Source organism: Ursus arctos, unplaced genomic scaffold (assembly GCF_023065955.2).
Source record: "Ursus arctos isolate Adak ecotype North America unplaced genomic scaffold, UrsArc2.0 scaffold_2, whole genome shotgun sequence".
Lineage (NCBI taxonomy): Eukaryota > Metazoa > Chordata > Mammalia > Carnivora > Ursidae > Ursus > Ursus arctos.
The window spans coordinates 65,103,387-65,121,307 of record NW_026622874.1 but is presented as its reverse complement, the minus strand read 5'-3'; the positions used below and the strand labels follow the sequence as shown (position 1 = coordinate 65,121,307).

Below are 17,921 nucleotides of genomic sequence, written 5' to 3'. Positions count from 1 at the left end.
GACCGACGGCGGGCCGCCCACCCTCGGCGCGCCCCTCCCTCGGCGGCTGGCGCCTCCCGCCCAGATCCGCCGGGGTCGGCGCCTCCGCCCGGGGCGCGCGGGGCGGGGGCGGGGGGGGGGTTGGGGGCGGAGACGAGCCGCCGCCGCACGTGCCGGCCCAGGGCCCCGGCGGGCGCGCAGCCGCCCGCACCCTCGCCGGGCGGCCCCCGCGCTTCGCCACCAGCCCAGCGCGCAGCGGAGGGTCTGACCGGGGGTGGGGGCTGCTGGAAGGGGCGCTCCCCGCCGCCCGTGCCGGCCCCCCCGTCGGCCCCGCCCCGCCCGCCGGCCGCGAGGAGGCGGAGCGCGCAGCCCGGGGCGCGGAGGCTCGGCGTGGCGGCGGCAGATGGGCGCGCCTGGCCGGGGCAGGTACGGCGCGGCGGTCCGCGGCCCCAGGCTGCGGGGCGAGGGGCGGTGGGACCCGGGCGCTGGGAGGCAGCTGTGGAAGCCGCACTCCGTTTCCACTCCGGGGGCGCAGGGCGCGCGGTTATCCCCGGGGCGGTCGCTTGCTCGCGTCCGCTGCGTCTGCGAAAGTTTTCTGGTGGGGTTGGTGGGTGGGAGCGGACAGCAGAGACTTAATCTCTGCCCAACTGGGGGCACTTTACCTTGGAAGAGGCCTCCGGAATCCCCCTCCCGTTGCGAAGCCATTACAGGTTTTTTTAGCTTAAAGAAATCTCAGCGCGCTGCGGAAGCTCCGGCCCTGCGTCCTAAACCCTCGCACACTAGCCGTGGGACTGGTGGGTCCGGGCCCCCGTCGGCTTCATCTGTGAGCCGGGCTCTGGGACATGGGTGGCAAAGGAAGGGCTCGCTTACAGCCGTTCTTGGAAATGTATCTGGACTTTGTCTTACAAAAGCTTTACTGAGATCCAATTTAGGCACCATCATTACCTGTTTTAAGTGTACAATTCAAAGGTATTTAGTATACTTAGGGTTCAGCCATCACAACCTAATTTTGGAACATTTCCACCACCCCAAAAGGAACCCTTGTGCTCATTAACGCCCCCCCAGCCACTAATCTAATTTCTGTCTCTACAACTTTGTCTGTTCTGGACTTTTCCTAGAAGTGGAACCATAGAGTCTGTGGCCTTTCGTGTCTGGCTTCTTTTCCTTAATACCATGTTGTTTTTGTTGTTGTTGTTTAAGATTTTATTCATTTGAGAGAGAGAGTGACAGCACAGAGTGGGGGGACAGAGGGAGAGGGAGAAGCAGACTCCCTGCTGGTCAGGGAGCCCAACTCCATCTCAGGACCCTGGGATCATGACCTGAGCCTAAGGCAGGTGCCCCAGAGGGACACAGTCTCAAGCCAACTGGGCACTGAGCTGGGATCCCCATCCTGGGCTCCCACGACCCGGAGGTCATGACCTGAGCCAAAGCCAACCAAGAGTCGGGCTCTTAGCTGCGCCACTTTTGAAGTGGTTTATTGTCTTCTTGTTATTGGGTTACATGAGTTCTTTGTATGTTCTTTGTCTTTTTGGAAACACCAATAGGGTACTACTGCAGACCAAGCAATAGAACGGAAGCTCCTGACTTTGAGGTTCTATGGTCTAGATTCAAACACAGGCTTCTCCGCATCTGAGCAGAGATGGCGAGATCTTGGACACGTTGCCAGGTCATCATCTCTGAGCTCCAAGGCTTCACCTGCACTATGAGAAGTATTGCCTAGCTCTTACAGTTTCCACGAGGACTAAATGAGACTGAGAATTCACAGCTCAGTGAGGTCTCGGGAGACCCTTAGAGGCGAAGCCTCAGGAGAACCTCAAAGGCATCTTTGAAAGATTTAGGGTGGGTCTTTGCTTGGGAGCTGTGAGTACCAGCCCTGTTCCAGCGCACAGACTTTTCCAGGGATTGCTAGGAAATTGGTCCTCACACCGCAGCCCCGATTCCGCCCGTGAACCTCTCTATTCATCCATACCCGTGTCTTTTGATCATCGCCTTAACGACTTGTAGGTCTGTTTCCAAGTGGTTGCTGCTAAGCGCTCCCTTCCTCCCACAGCTGGGAATGATTTAGAGGAATTACCATTTTCTTTCAAAATTTAATGTTTTAATTTATGTTTCTCCTAAAATTAAAAAAAATCCCTTTAAAATGACTCTGACAGCCTTTTTCTCTGTAGGAAAAGAACCAAGTCTTTAGTTACTGACCTGTTACCTCAATCTCTTTTATAGTCATAAGCAAATCATATAATGTCCTTGGGGTTTGCCTTTTCCATCTGTCAAATGGGAAATAACCCTCCACAAGGTCATAGGAACGCGCCTGTGAAATCCACAGAGAAACACATCGGCTGCTCTACAATGTGGCAGGTGCTTCGAGCGCTGTATCTCACACCCGTGGGACGTTTGCCATTGGTGTTTGGTCTCTGGGCTGGGCTCAGAGCTGCATCTGAGCCCAGAGGCTCGGGTCTGTGGGTCTGTGGGTCAGTGGGCCGGCTGGCTGCTGTGCACAGCAGAGTTGTGGTTTCAGAGCTGCCCACGGTGCCTGTGTTGGTTTTCCACTTGCTTCTGTAACCAGTTACCTCTTTTTTAGTGGTTTCAACAACACAAGTGGCATGTCTGTAGTTCTGAAGTCTGACACGGGTCTCGCTGGGTGAAAATTGAGGTGTCGGGAGGTTCCAGGGGAGACCCGTTTCCTTGCCTTGAAGCTTCCGGAGGGGCCAGCAACCGCACTTCTCAGCTGGCTTTGCTGTGATCTCGCTTCTGTAACTACACCTCTCCACTCTCCAGGGCCCCTGGGACTATGTTAGGCCCCTGGGACCATCTCTCTATTTTAAGATCAGCTGATAAGGAACTCGATGTCTGCTTGTCATGTGACCAAACATACCCATGGTGTGATACTGTGGTTTATAACAAGAAACATATATTTGGTCTTAGTCCCCTTCCTTAGTCCCCTTCCTGGCACAGAGCTCCTAAAACCCATGGAATTTCCTGTGATAAGACCCTGAAAGTGTCTTTTGTTATGCTAATGAGAGGGCAAGGAAGGCTGCTAGGTAACCTAAGGTTGGGGGCTGATTGCCAGGGACCCAACCCTGGGATTGGAGGCCCCCACACACCTCCAAGGAGGGGAGAGGGGCTGGAGGTAGAATTCATCACCAATGGCCAATGACTTAATCACTCATTCCTGTGTGATGAACCCTCCATAAAAACCCCAAAAGACAGGGTTCTGAGAGCCTCCTGTTGGTGAGCACGTGGAGATTTGGGGAGAGTGGTGCGCCTGGAGGGCTTGGAAGCTCGGTGCTCCTTTTCCCATGTGTTTACCCTCTGCATCTCTTCCAGCTGGCTGTTCCTGAGTTCTGTTCTTTCATAACAAACCGGCATGCTGCAGCAGCTCTCAGATATTAGCGGAGCCCAAGGACGGGGTGGGGGGACCCTCTGGTCTATACCTGCTCAGCCGGAAGCACAGGTGACTGAAATTGGGGGGGCGGTCCTGTGGGACTGACCCGTCATCTGCGGGATCTGATGCTGTCTCCGGGGAGATAGTGCCAGAATGGAGCTGAATAGCAGGACACCAAGCTGGGTGTCTGGAGAATTGCTTGGTGGTGTGAACACCGTTCTCCCTGTATTGGAATTGTTCGCTGGAAACCTTACTATATCCGAGAATTAGGACGTTGACCACCTTGGGGGCTGTTATTCTGCCTGCCATGGGACCCCTTCAGTAGTTCTGTGACGGTGACTTGTCCTGGCATCCTCTCACTGGCTTTGCGGGAGACCCTCTGCAAGAAACCACAGCATGTGGGTGCCTCCTTTGTTGATAAACAACCCGTCCACCCCTCAGCCTTGCCTCTCCCCGGTTCCGGCCTCCCCGTGCTGGAGCTCGGGAGTCACCCCAGCATTTCCCTAAATGTGCTGTAACTGTGAGCGACTGAGAACGGGCAGTGGAGGGCTTCCTGGCTTGGAACCTGGTCTGGCGGAGGAAGGGGCGTAGAGGCTCGTGCAGGGCTCTGCTTCTTCTGTTGGAGTCTGGGCTTGGGGACTGGGGTGCCGAGTGTGTGTGTGTGGGTGCTGCAGCAGCCCTTGGGAAGAATGTGGAGCAGAATCTCCTGGTGCATCAGCCTGGGGATCGGTGGGTGCTGGGACCCTCGGTCAGTACAACCTGCGTCCCAGGAATCTGCTCAGGGTCCGTTGGGGCCTGAAACGGGGGTCCGTCGGCTGCTGCTCTTGCCCCATCGGCGGCGTGCTGCTTTCCCATGGCGAGACATCCCGGCCGCTGCTGCAGTGCAGACCCCCGTCACGGGGCACCTGCTCCCAGCTCCGTGCTTCTCCTGTATTCTGTGTTCTCCCCTCCTTCCTTCCCTGTCACCCTCCACTTCTCCGGGGTGGTCTTTCCCAGGCGCAGTGGGGCTGATGTCAGCTCCCCGGTGAAAACCCTCGCGCGCAGCCAGAACACATGGTGAGTGCAATGGGCCAGACTCCGTGACTTCCAGGCCCGGCCCCGCCGGCCTTTCCTGCCTCCTGTCTCGCCACTGCCCACAGGCAACACGCAGCTTCCCGAAGCAGCCTTCGCAGGCGCCCTTCCCTCCTCCTGGGCCCCCTTCAGCCTCCCCCCCGCTGCACCCCTGCTTCCCTCAGCTGCACGTTAGCTCCCAAACACCCTGTGGTCCTGAAACCCTTCCTTGTGACACAGGAAAGACGTTAGCGTTCGGAGCCCACGGCCAAGGAAGCGTTCTCGAGACGTCTTTGGTGCGAAACAGTGGTTTTATTAAAGCACGGGGACGGGACCGGTGGGCAGAGGGCGCTGCACCGGGGTCATGAGAGTGGCCCATTATGCACTTTCAAGTCGGGAGCGGATTGGGGAGAGCATAAGTGTCTAAGGAATTTTGGAAATAAGGTTTCTAGGACCTTGAGGGCCCAGCTGTTGTTGGGAAAAGGTCATTTATTACTGTCTAATAAGACCTGAGTCTTGAGACCCTTCAGCTGTGTATCTGCTGAATGCAGATACCCAATGGCTGAGCTGCCCAACAGTTTTTAAATAAACCGCGGGGCAGAAACAAAGTCCCAGTTGGGGCACGCCGTCCGATTTTGGGAGTTCCTAGTGTTGCTCTCCACGTTGACAGCATCTGCTGATAGGCCGACCTCACTGATGACACCGGTTGGAGTCCCACAGATGGAAAGATGTTGGTGGGGTTTCCTTTGGGGGTGCAGTAGTGCTGGTGGTGGTTCTTCTCTCCTCCCTCCCTCAAGCTCATTTCCTGGAAACCAGTGTTTCCTGAATCTATATGACACCGCGGAACAGTAGCATTTGACCTTGGCTGTGTATTAAAACCATCTGGAGAGCTTTTGAAAAATATCGGTGCTTTAAGCCCAGCCCCAGAGACTCTGGGTCTGTCCATCTGGGACGGGCCAGGCCTTGCCCTGGGAGTTTAAAAAGGAAAGAAAAAGCAACTCTTTGGCTGAATCGCATTTCAGTCAGAAGTGAGAACCGTGGCTACAGAACAAGGTCTGCCCACCTTTTTCCGTGAAGGGTCAGATAGCGAATATTTTGTGCTTTGCAGGCCGTAGGTCTCCTGCAAATACTCCCATCTGACGCTCTACCACTTACCATAGACAGTAAGGAAGCCCATGCATGTGACTCCGTTTCAATAAAACTTTATTATGAAAAGGGGGTGGGTTGGATTTGGCCCAAGCCTGTGGTTTCCTGACACTTGCTATAGAAGAAATAAAAATATTAGTTTCCTATTTTATTTAACAGTGGTGAAACCTGAAGAGAAGAGAGCTGTAGTTTTGCGTGATACAATGAAAAGAATGTAGGATTTGAAGTCAGAAGCTCTGCTTTCAAGTCCTGCTCTAAATTTGCAGTGGAATCTGAGGGAAGTTACTTAACCTTTCTGATCCTTATGGTTCTGAGAAAGGACGATGCTGACGTGTACCACGCAGGGTGATTTCAAAGCTCAGATGGAATGGGGTGTGTGAACGTGTCTTATAAATTGTAAACGCTAGGCACGTACCACTTGCTCTCACAAATTGCTTGTTGCTCGGCATCTTGTAAATCCATGTGTAATAAACATTAAATATTTAAAAGTAAAGCAAATTAGAAAATTTAAATTTAAATGTGATATAAACATGAAGACTGAGAAAAATGAGTTATACATCATGCATTTCTATTTTCTCAAGCCAGCAGAGTGATTTTAGATTGGTAAAAGCTGCTTGTAAAAGAAGATGGTGTAAATATACATTTTTCCAAAATGGAATTTTCTAGGGAAAATTGGTTTTCATCATGGTTGGGAAATCTACAACTGTAATGTGCTGGTCAGAAGCCGAGGGAGGAGGAAGTGGAGGGGCACAGGTGGGAGCTGAGAGGAGGTCCACCGTAGGCACATCTGACCTTCAACCTTCAGGCAGGAACAGAAGCTGGACTCAGGAGGGAGTGGGCCGAGAGGAAACGGGCTACTAGGCGGAGACAGCCCTTTCTACAAGTTTGGCACAGAAGAGGAAAAATAGGGTGTAGCCTCAAAGGGCATCAAGGGTGGTGTAGACATTATGTCAAAGCAGGGAGGGCGGTGTGTGCAGAGTGGGAAGCCGTGGGACCGGGTGCTGGGGACGCAGGCGGCCTGCGGGCAGCCGGGGAGAGTCCAGCGGGCAGGTGGCCAGCGCCCTGGGCAACGGAAGCCAGGCCCTCTGAGAGGGGCGCAGGGCGCGGGACGCAGTAGGGATGTGGGTAGGGCAGCCTGGCCAGAGGCGGCATCCTGCTTCCTTCCCTCCCCTCCCTGCACCCCTTCCCGCCAGAGGACAGGAGACCGCCTATGTGTGTCCCCGCCGAGCCGCCCGCTCCCGGGTGCCAGGCCTGTGTGGAGTTTGGGCCCAGCTGTGCCGTGACACTCCACGGAAGGCAGGCGTGTGCGGGGAGGCAGGCGAGGGAGGCCGTGGTGAACTCGGGTTAAAGCCAGCCTCCTACCCACCGAGAGATGAGAAATGAAAGGGACGTAGCCTGCATTCCTCCTACATTACAAGCCACCTCCTCCTGGAAGCCTGTCCTGACCACCCCTTCTCCCTCCCAGTCTGGGTCAGACCCCACACTGCTTCCTCCCGGCCTTCTGTCCTGCGGTGGCTGCGTGTTCTGTCTGCAGCCCCACCGCGCGGCTGAGCTCCCGGCGGAGGCTGGCTTGGTTCTTTCTTGGGTCTGTGTTGGCCACACCTTGCACACGTAAGTTCTATGAAGCGCGTGTTAGCTGATCACTGAGGAGCTGGCTGAGGATCTGAAACCGTGGGGACTGGTCGTAGCGTTTGTCTTTTTCTCTTCTAAACCCTGCTGCTGTGGGAGGCAGTTCGGTGCCTTCCGAAGGACTTCCGCCCCCTCGTGTCCCTCAGCTCCAGAGCGGCTGTGGAGGGCAGTGGCCGCTCTTCCTTTCCTTCCCCGGGAAGCACCTCCTTCCCTCTTTGTGCATTTTGCTGATGCGCTGATGGCCGGGCCAGCTCACCAGTCCACGGCCGCACCCACTGCACCTTGGCGGGGACCTTGGGAAGCCCCCTTTCCGTATTTACCGCTCCGATTTGGCAGCCAATGCTGTCTGGTCAGCTGTCTGGTCTGCACAACCTTGGTTCAGAAGTCCAGAGACCTGGGTTTATTTTTGGGGAAGTCCTTGCTCTGTTTTCTGCCAGGACCTCCCTCAGCCTTGGTTGCCCCGAAAACGACCCATTCACATTTTCCTTTCTCATTTTCAGAGCAGTACAAGTGCTTTGAACGTTTGGGGAGAGTGATATGAAGGAAGGCCGGAGCCATCGCTACGTGGGATACGTGACAGAGTCAGGACCTGTCTCCTGATGCCCAGACGCCCAGGGCGGCCAGAGTCTGGAGGTCGGTGCAGCTCACTTGAGTTCCTGGGACAGCCCTTCGGCCACCGCTGCCCAAGGGGCGAGCCTGTGCCTGCCGCTCAGCCTGGTTCCCCCTGCGGCTCTGTTCTTCCCAGACGTGCTCAGAGCTGGCCTCCCTCCTTCCTTCCCAGCTTTGCTTTTGTAGATCTGGGCTCCCTGCAGGAAGTGGCACTGGCCGGCCGGGAGCCGAGCGGGAAGCCCTTCCACGGACGGAAGCTGATGTGAATTTGAACGCAGGTTCTCCCAAGAGGACTGCTGACGAGAGGCCCCGGGAGCTGCCGGTAGGTCTCGTGGCCTCTCTGTGCTGTGGGCTCGCTCTTCTGAGCTCGGTGGACGGTCTTCCGTTCTCTCGTCTCTCTGCAGTCAGGTCCCACGTGGAGGAGGCAGGGGCTCGGGTCGAGAGAGGAACTTGGATCATCTTTCACAGTCAGGAGCCAGGTCGGGTACAGAAAACTTGGGATTTTTCCACAAAGGGAAGCCCGTCTTCTCGTCAAGGATAAGAAGTGTCGTCAGGCAGGGTGCTCGGGGCTTTTTCAATGTGGGCTGTTGAAACCAAGGCTTTTACCTGTTTAATGTAGCAAGCGCTGAGTGTCTATTGTTTGCACGGCCTTACTCTGGCTGCTGGCGTGAGTCAAATCTGGTCTTTCCTGGCAGGAAGACCAGTAGTGCCAGCACAGGGGTGTGGGAAGCGGGGTGTGCACGGGGTGGGAGTGCTGCCTCTGCGGATAGAGCCGGGGAGGCACCCCGCTGAGCCCCAGCAGCTCCCCTCAGGTGAGGCGGGCCTGTTCACAGCGGGTAGAGGTGACCTGGCAGCCAAGGACCCCCCGCTTGGGCTGTTAGCGGCCTGTGTTGGCGGAGGACTTTGGGAGGTGCAGAGTCCCAGGCTGGTGTGGGAGCTCCAGGATGCTGTCAGGGTCCAGGCAGGAAGGAGGCGGAGGCGGAGGGAAGGGCCTCCGTCCTCGTGAAAGGCCCTCGCAGAAGCCTGGCCCGCAGTGGTGCGTCTGTGTTGTGGAGACAGCTGCGAGGCACGGTCTTCAGTGCGCGGACACTGGCGAGCGGAGCTTACCAACAGGCCCGTGGTGTTGGGCCTGTGGGCGAGGCGGGAGAGGGCGTGTGGGCAGGCCATCGGGGGCTGCAGGTGGGCACTGGGGGCCGCTGGGAAGCCCCACAGCACGGCTATCAGCCTTGGACCCCGGCTACTTCCAAACTGTTTCTCTCCCTTGCTCTTAGACTCCGGCGCTTTGGGGCGGTGGCCGTCAGGTTGTCCTCAGTGGCCTGCCTGGTCGAAGCATCTGCGTTCCCCGTGTCCCACCTCTTTCCCTGACGACCTCCGCTCCGGGCTCACTGTCGCTGTCCCGTGGCCGCTCACATTCAGTGTCCGTGTGGATGAACTGCCCTTATTTTGTAGCCCACTGTCCCTCTCGCCATCCTGCCTTCCCCTGGGCCAGCTTCCCGTCCCCCTTGCTGTGTCCCAGCCCCCGTCGCTGGCACCGTGGACTGTCTGCATCTCGAGGTGCCCCCCGCGCCCGCGCCTCTCTCCCTCCTCAGACCCGAGCAGCAGCAGAAGAGCTCGTGGGCAGCTTCTGAGTGCCGTCTGGAGAGACGTGGTCGAGCGGGTCCAGGGCACGGACTGAGAACTTGCCCGGCCCAGTGGGACCTCACTTAGCAAAGCAGGCTCTGGAGCCCCCAGGCCCGCGGGGAGACACCTTGGGCCCTGAGTCCGCCACCCCCACCCTTTCGTCCCTCCTCGACACCGTCAACCCGCTCAGTCCCCTGTTAGCTCAGGTGCCGTCGCCGTAACTACCTTAGTTCAAACACCCTTAACTACTTTGCTGCACGAGGGCCTGTCTTGCAAAACCCAGCGCTCTGCCTGCTCCGAAGCTGCCCTCTGAGCTCCTGAAGACATTCCCACGGCCTTGCCACGTGGTCTTGGCCTGTGCCTGGGCACGGCTTGCCCACTCGTCCAAACTGGCCTGGCTTGGGCTTCCAGGCTCTCAGGGAGGATCTCAGGGTGCTTACCAAGGTCTCCCCACTCTGGCTGGGTTGGAACTGCATTGTGTCCCCAGCACGACAGCAGCCCTCCCCTGCAGGACCTGTCAGGACGTGCCCCGGACAGGGGCTGCTCGGGGTTTGGCCAAGGACCTGAGGTGAGCCCCTGGACTTCTGGGACCCTTCTGTGGTTCCTTCCTGTCTGGTACCCCGTCCCACAGATTTCTGGCGCCCAAACTCTTATCTGTGTCTCTTCTGCCCACTCCGCTTCCCTTTTCTGTGGTTTGGAAAAGTGCCCCCAGGCAACAGGCCAGCCTGAATGTGGCACTCACCTAGCACACTTCTTTTTTTTTTTTTAAGATTTTATTTATTTATTTGACAGAGGGAGACACAGCCAGCGAGAGAGAGAACACAGGCAGGGGGAACGGGAGAGGAAGAAGCAGGCTCCTAGCGGAGGAGCCTGATGTGGGGCTCGATCCCAGAACGCCGGGATCACGCCCTGAGCTGAACGCAGACGCTTAATGACAGCCACCCAGGCGCCCCATACACTTTTCTTTCCTCAGACATGTTGCCCGCTCTGCCCACTGGCGTCTCTGTGCCAGAGACGGTTACTTCCTACATCGTGTCCAGGTTTGGAGTTGTTTGGGGTGGAGAGTAGGCTCTGCCATGCCGGAGTCGGGCGGCGGGCACCCGCGTCGTGGGGCTGGCCTGGCTCCTGTGCGGGAAGGACGCGGGTTCCCAGGACACTCCAAATGCCTTGACGTGAGAAGTAAGAAATCGCAAGATGAGCCCAAATTGCCATACATTCGGAAATCACGTCCCTAAGTCAACAACACAAGGGTCAAAGAAGAAATCACGACAGGAGTTAAAGACTCCGGAGAACTGAGCAAGAAGGAGGATACCTGCCGTCTGGGGCTGTGGGTCCGGGTGGGAGCAGGGCAGCCAGGGACGTGCCCAGCACCGCGTGCTTCCACGTGCAGAAAGACGGGCTCAAAGTTCAGAAGCGAAGAGTGGACTAAAGAGGTAGATAAAAAGTAAAAACAAAGCCAAATAGTGAACAGACACAGATTTTAAAAACAAAATTTTTCTAAACTTTAAAATTTTCTAGATAGAACTGTAGTTATGCCTCCACAAAGCCGGGGGTGAGGGGAAGCGTAAGAAACAGAGCTGCAGTGGGAGAGCAATAGAGCCGCAACTCTGCTCTTTAAAGAGATGGGTGAGATAGAAAAAAAACCTGTACATGACTAATCAAGAAAAAAAGGACAAAAAAAGAGATCCTAACTGTAGATCCAGCAGGTAAAATGTAAGATAATATAATAAGTTTGAAAACTCAAATATACATAAATCTTGAAGTGTATCATTTTCGAAACCAATATGTGGGGGCGCCTGGGGGGCTCAGTTGGTTAAGCGTCTGCCTTCGGCTCAGGTCATGATCCCTGGGTCTTGGGATCGAGTCCCGCATCTGGCTCCCTGCTCAGCGGGGAGCCTGCTTCTCCCTCTCCCTCTGCTCCTCTCCCTGCTCGAGCTCTCTTGCTCTCTCTCTCTCAAATAAAATCTTAAAAAAAAAAAGACACTTCTTCCTGAAAAAGAAGATGGGAGGTCTTGCCCTACAAGAAGACGTGGTATTGGCCTAGAATAGACAGTTTCACCAATAAAATAAAAGAGGCTCACAGAAATGCAGAAGCTACTTTTTCCTCCTGAGGAGTTGTGGGTCTCTGGTAAATAGGGAACACGTCGGTTATTAAGCTGGGACAATTGCACATTCAAGTAGAAAAATCAGAAATAATATCCTATTTACCTCCAGCACAAAAATAAGCTAGATTGACTAGAGACTTAATATGAAAGGTAAAGCTCTAAAACTTCTAGAAAATAATATAGAAGAATATCTATGGCCTCGGCGTAGGATAAGATTTGTTAAGGCATAAAGAGCTCATTGAAAAAGGAAAGATGCACGAATCACAATTAAGAGCTTATCTTTTGAAAGATAATATAAAGGAAGATAAACTCAAGCTAAAAGCCGGGAGAACATATTGGCGATAACATAACCAAGGGGCATCAAAAGGTCTGCGGACGCCAGCTGGCGGCTCGGGTCTGGCCCACTGGCCGTTCTTCCACAGCTGCCGAGGTAAGAATGCTTTTTTTTCATTTGGGTAAACTTTTTTTTTTTTTTTTTTGAGATAACTGTAGATTCACATGCAGCTGTAAGAAACAATACGGAGATCCAGATCTTCGCCCAGTTTCTTCCAGTGGTAACATCGTGCGAAACAGTATGTTCACTGGGACGATGGCGATACAGTGAAGACGAAGCCTTCAGGCCAGCGCGGGGCTGCCTGTGCTGCCCTTCTGCAGACACCCCCTTCCCTCCCATCCCCTTCCCCAGCTTGACCCCCGGCAACAACTAATCTGTTCTCCGTTGTGTAATACCGTGACTTCGAGAATGTTGTATGAATGACATAATACAGTGTGTGACCTTTTGGGATTGGCTCTTCTCACCCCCATGATGTTTTGGCGAGTCGTCACAGCTGTTGCGTGAGCCACGATCGTTCCTGTCGAACGCTGAGTGCGGTCCACGGTAGGAGTCCACGGTAGGAGCGGACCACGGTGTGTGGCCGTGCCCCACAGAAGGACATCTAGATTGTTTCCGGTTTTGGGCTGTTAACAGATAAAGTCACTATAAACATTCACGTAGAGTTGGCGTGTTTCTCTGGCACGCGTGCCTGGAGCCGTACTTGCTGAGTGGATGGTTGTGGCGTGTTTACTTTTTAAGGAACAGCCAAACTGTGTCCAGTGTGGCTGCAGCATTTCGTGTCCCTGCCGCGCCCTGCAGCGCGGGTGTTGTCCCATGTCTGATTCCGGCTGTCCTTGCGCTGTGTAGACAGTGCTGTTTACCGGCGTTTACCTGGTCTCTTCCTGTGCTTGTTTGCCGTCTGTGCTGGGTATCCTCTTCGGCAAAGTCGCTCTTTGTTTCTTTTGCCCACTTTCTAATCGGATTGTTTGTTTCCTGTTGTTGTTGAGTTTTGAGAGCTCTTTATATATTCTGGATACTAGTTCTTTGTCGGATACGTGGTTTGCAGATATTTTTCTCCCACTCTGTAGCTCATTTTTCATCCTCTTAACAGGGATTTTTTTTTTACAGGCAAAATTTTTAATTTTAATAATGTCCAGTTTATCAGTTTTTCCTATTATGAATGGTGCTTTCGTTGTCAAGACCAAGGATTTTTTGGTCACCCCTAGATCCCAAAGATTTTGTTTTTTCCAAAAGCTATATTGTTTTACGTTTTTTAAGCCCAGAATCCATTTTGAGTTAACTTTTGTATAAGCTGTGAAACTTAGGGTGAGTTCTTTCCTTCCTTCCCTCCCTTCCCCTCTTTCTTTCTTTCTTTGGCCTGGAGACGTCCAACCACTCTAGCACCGTTTGTGGAAAAGACTGTGTTTCTTCCGCAGCTTCCTCAAGAACCCGTTGGGCGTGTGTGGGGATTTGTTTCTGGATCCTCAGTTCGTCGCACTGATCTGTGATCTGTACCTTCAGCAAAACCCGAGTCTCGGTTGCTGTGGTTGTTTGAAAAGTATTGAAATTGGGAAGACCGATTCCTCACACTTTAGTTATCTTTCTCAGAGTCCTTTTAGTTGTTCTAGTTCCTTTGCCTACGCCTGTGAATTTTTAGAATAACCTTGTCCTGTGCCTACAAAAATGTGGCTGGGATTTTGATAGGACTTGTGTTAAACCTGTGTGTCAGTTTTTCTTTTCTTTTTTTCTTCTTTTAAGATTTGATTATTTGTTGGGGGGGGGCGTGAGGGGCAGAGGGAGAAGGAGAGAAGCAGACTCCCACTGAGCGCCGAGCCCAACATGGGGCATGATCTCAGGACCCTGCGATCATGACTTGAGCTGAAATCAAGAGTCAGACACTCAATTGACTGAGCCACCAGGTGCCCCAATGTGTCAGTGTTTCTATGTTGGCAACCACAACATTTGTAAATAGGGTCAGTTTTATGTTTTCCTTTCTGATCTCTCTGCCTTCTGTTATTTTTCTTGCCTCACTACTGGCTCGCATGTGCAGCCCTATGTTGAGTTAGAGCAGTGAGTGTGGGCTTCCTGGCTCTGCTCTCTCAGGGTGGTGGGTGCGTCTCACAATGAAATATAGAGTCATCTGCAGTTCTTGTTGATGTTCTTTATCAAGCTGCAAAAATTCGTCTTCGTTCTTGTTTTTCGGAGAGTTCTTTTAAAATCATGAATGGGTCTTTTATTAGTTTCTTAGGACTACTATTTAAAAAATACCACAAGGGGTGTCTGAGTGGCTCAGTCAGTTAAGCATCTGCCTTCGGCTCAGGTCATGATCCCAGGGTCCCAGGATCAAGTCCCACATTGGGCTCTCTGCTCAGCAGGGAGCCTGCTTCTCCCTCTCCCTCTGCTGCTCCCCCTGCTTGCGCTCTCTCTTGCCTATGCTTTCTATCTCTCTCTCTCTCTCACTCAAATAAATAAATCTTTTTTTTTTAAGATTTTATTTATTTATTTAACAGAGATAGAGACAGCCAGCGAGAGAGGGAGCACAAGCAGGGGGAGTGGGAGAGGAAGAAGCAGGCTCATAGCGGAGGAGCCTGATGTGGGGCTCGATCCCATAACGCCGGGATCACGCCCTGAGCCGAAGGCAGGAGCTTAACCGCTGTGCCACCCAGGCGCCCCTCAAATAAATAAATCTTTTAAAAAAATACCACAAATTGGGTAGCTTAGAACAACAGAAATCTATTCGCATGGTCTGGAGGCTGTAAGTCCAAAATCAAGGAGTCAGTAAGTCCAAGGTCCCTCTGAAGCCTGTGGGGGAGTCATTCCTCACCTCTCCCTAGCTCCAGCCACCTGCTCGCTGTCTCCAGTGTTCTTTGTTTGTGGGGGCGTCGTTCCAGTCATGTCTCCACGTGGACCCCTCTTTGTCTTCATGTCGTCTTCCCTCTGTCTCTCTGTCCAAATTCCCTCATTTCATAAGGACATAGTCATATTGGATTAGGACCAACCCTAGTGACTTCATTTTAACTTGATCACCTCTGTCAAGACCCAGTTTCCAAGTAAGGTCATGTTCTGATGTGCCTTGGGGTTAGGACTGCAGTGTATCCTTTTGGGGGGACATAATTCAACCTATAGCAAATGTTGAATTTTGTCAAATGCTTTCTCTGTATTGGGTGATATGATCATGTGATTTTTCTTCTTTAGCTGATTAATATGATGGATTGTAGTGATTGCTTTTTCAAATACTGAACCGGCTTTGTATTCCTGAAATAAACCCCACTTAGTCATGGTGTATAATTATTTTTATGTATTGCTAAATTCTATTGGTTAAGGATTTCTAATTTCTAAGACTTTGTTAAGGATTTTTGCAATTTTTTCCATGAAGGATATTGGTCTATTGTTTCTTTGTTTTGTACTGTCTTTGGTTTTAGTATTATGGTGATACTAGTTATCTAAAATGAATTGGGAAATGTTTCCTGTACCAGGAGGAGACTGTGTAGAGCTGATGTTAATTTTTCTTTGATTGTTTGGTAGAATTCTCTAGCGAAACTATCTGGGCTTGGATATTTCTTTTTTGGAAGGCTTTTAATTATGAGTTCAATTTCTTTAATAGTTAAGGGGCTGTTCCAATGATCAATTTCAGATTGGGTGAGTTGTGACAATTGCGAGTCCTTGAGGAAGGGATTCGTCTTCCGAAGCTGTCTAACTTCGTGTCTGACGTTCGTGCTTGTAGTTACGTGTGTAGAATTGTTTGGTGTCTGCGGGGTCTGCAGTGACATCTGTTCTGTTTTGTTCCTGATATTGGTAATTTGTGTCTTCTCCTTTTCTTTTCATCCAGTCTCGCTAGATGTTTATTAATTTTGTTGATCCTTACAAAGAGGCAGTTCTTTGTTTCATTGATTTTCTCTATTGTTCTTCTGTCTTCAATTTCACTGATTTCAGCTTTTCTTAATTACTCACTTCTGTTTTCTTTGGGTTTCATTTGCTTTTCTTCTTCTGTTTCTCCTTTAGGGTCAAAGCGGAGGTCATTAATTTCTAAGCCTCCTTATTTCCTAGTATAGGCTTTTAATGCTATAAATTTCTCTTTAGGTGATGCTTTACCTATATAAAACACTTGATAGTGTTTTTCATTTTGTGTTGTGTTTTCATTTTCATTCAGTTCAAAATATTTTCTAGTTTTCCTTGTGATTTCTTTATTCTGTGGGTTATTTTGAAGTGTGTTACATAGTTTACAAATGTTTGGAGATGTCCACATATTTTCTGCTATTGATTTCTGATTTCATTCTCTGCGGCTAGACAGCATACCGCATATGACTTGAATTCTTTTGCATTTATGGAGACTTATTTCACAGCCCAGGATATAGCCTTCATGGTTTATGTTCTGTGGGTACTTGAAAAGATATATGTTCTGCTGTTGGGCACAGCAGCCTGTACATGTTGATTGGATTGCATTGGTTCATAGTATCCTTGAGTTCTTCCGCATCCTTACTGATTTTCTGTCTAGTTGTTCTGTTGGTTGTTGAGAGAGTGTTGTTGAAGTCTACATTTATAATTGTGGATTTGTGCATTTCTTCTTTCAATTTGATTAATTTTTGCATCACGTATTTTGCAGCTCTCGTTTGGTACACACTTAGGATTGCTGTGTTCTTGGTGGAATGATCTTTTATAATTATATAGTATCCCTCTCTGAGACTTTCTTAGTGATTTTACTTTGAGGTCTGTTTTATCTGATATTAATATAGCTATGTTTTCTTCCCTTTGATTAATGTTTGCATGACATATTTTTTCTTATTTTATTTTCCTATCTTTTTATTTTTTTACTTTAAAATATATCATTATATTTGAAGCAAGCTTTTTGTAGACATGATACATTTGGGTCATGTTTTTTAATCCACACTGACAGTCTGTGTCTTTAAATTGGTATTTTTTTTAGACCATTTACGTTTAATGTAATTATTGATATGTTAGGGCTCAAGTCTGCATTTTATTTTTTGTTTCCTGTTTTTTTTTTATTTCTCTATTTTCCTATAGTTCACTTGGACATTTTTTTAATAATTCAATTTTGATTTATCTGTAGTATTTTTAAATCTTAAAACTGAAGGTGTTACCTTATTTATACTTAACTTCTCGTAGTCTATGCCTGTTGACTTTATTTATTTGAGTGAAGTGTAGAAATCTTACTTCCCTTTACTCTCCCTGCTTATAATGTAGTTGTCTTAAAAATGAACACTAAAAAAAGTGTTCATTTAGTACCATATATATGACAGCGTTAGAGTTTTGTTTCAACTGTCAAATATAATTCAGAAAACTCAAGGGAAGGAAAGCCTATTGTATTTACCCATATTTTTTCTTACCATGTCCTTTCTTATTTCCTGATGTTTCAAGGTTCCTTCTTTTATCATTTCCTCTTTGTTTAGAGAACTTCCTTTGGACTTTTTTTTTTTTTTTTTTTTTTAGGGTAGGTTTGCTGGTGACAAATTCTTAGTTTTCCTTCATTTGAGAATGTCTTAATTTCCCCTTCATTCCTGAAGGATATTTTCACTAGGTATACAGATCTTTTCTTTTAGCACTTGAGAAATAGTGTGCCACTTTCTTCTGGCCTCCATGGTTTGTGATGAGAAATCCACTGTCATTCAAATAATTTTTCTTATGATGGTGTCATTTTTCTCTGTGCACTTTCAAGATTTTTTTCTTGGTCCTCGGTTTTCAGAAGTTTAATAATGATGTGTCTTGGCATGGATTTCTTTGAATTTATGCTGCTCTGGGTTCACACAGCTTTCTGAATGTGAAGGTTTTAAAAATCTTTCTGCTGTTCAGATTATATAATTCTAGTGTTCTCTCTTGTAGTCATTGGTTATTTCATGTCCCCTCAATTCTGTTGTTGAGGTTATCTACTTTTTAAAAATTTCACTTATTGTATTTTTCAATTCTAATTTCCCCATTTTTTATACCTTTTTTTCCCTGAGACTCTCTATTTCTTTCCTGAGGGTTTTTATTTTTTCATTTGTTTTAAGAGTATTTGTAATTGTTTGGTGAAGTATTTTATCATGGCTGCTTTAAAATGTCTGTCAGGGGGTGTCTGGGCGGCTCAAGTTGG

At 50.3% G+C, this 17,921-nt stretch overlaps 1 long non-coding RNA gene across 2 annotated transcripts; it reads left to right on the top strand.

Moving 5' to 3' along the window:
* The first annotated feature begins 320 nt into the window (after positions 1–320).
* On the top strand, positions 321–12,507 carry LOC113245309 (uncharacterized). Of its 2 annotated transcripts, XR_007191402.2 has the most exons (4): positions 321–405; positions 7,687–7,819; positions 7,968–8,117; positions 9,067–12,507. It is a non-coding gene; the product is annotated as an uncharacterized LOC113245309 (long non-coding RNA). The 2 variants fall into 2 exon arrangements; XR_007191401.2 differs by having other exon boundaries at positions 7,968–12,507.
* Positions 12,508–17,921: the final 5,414 nt, after the last annotated feature.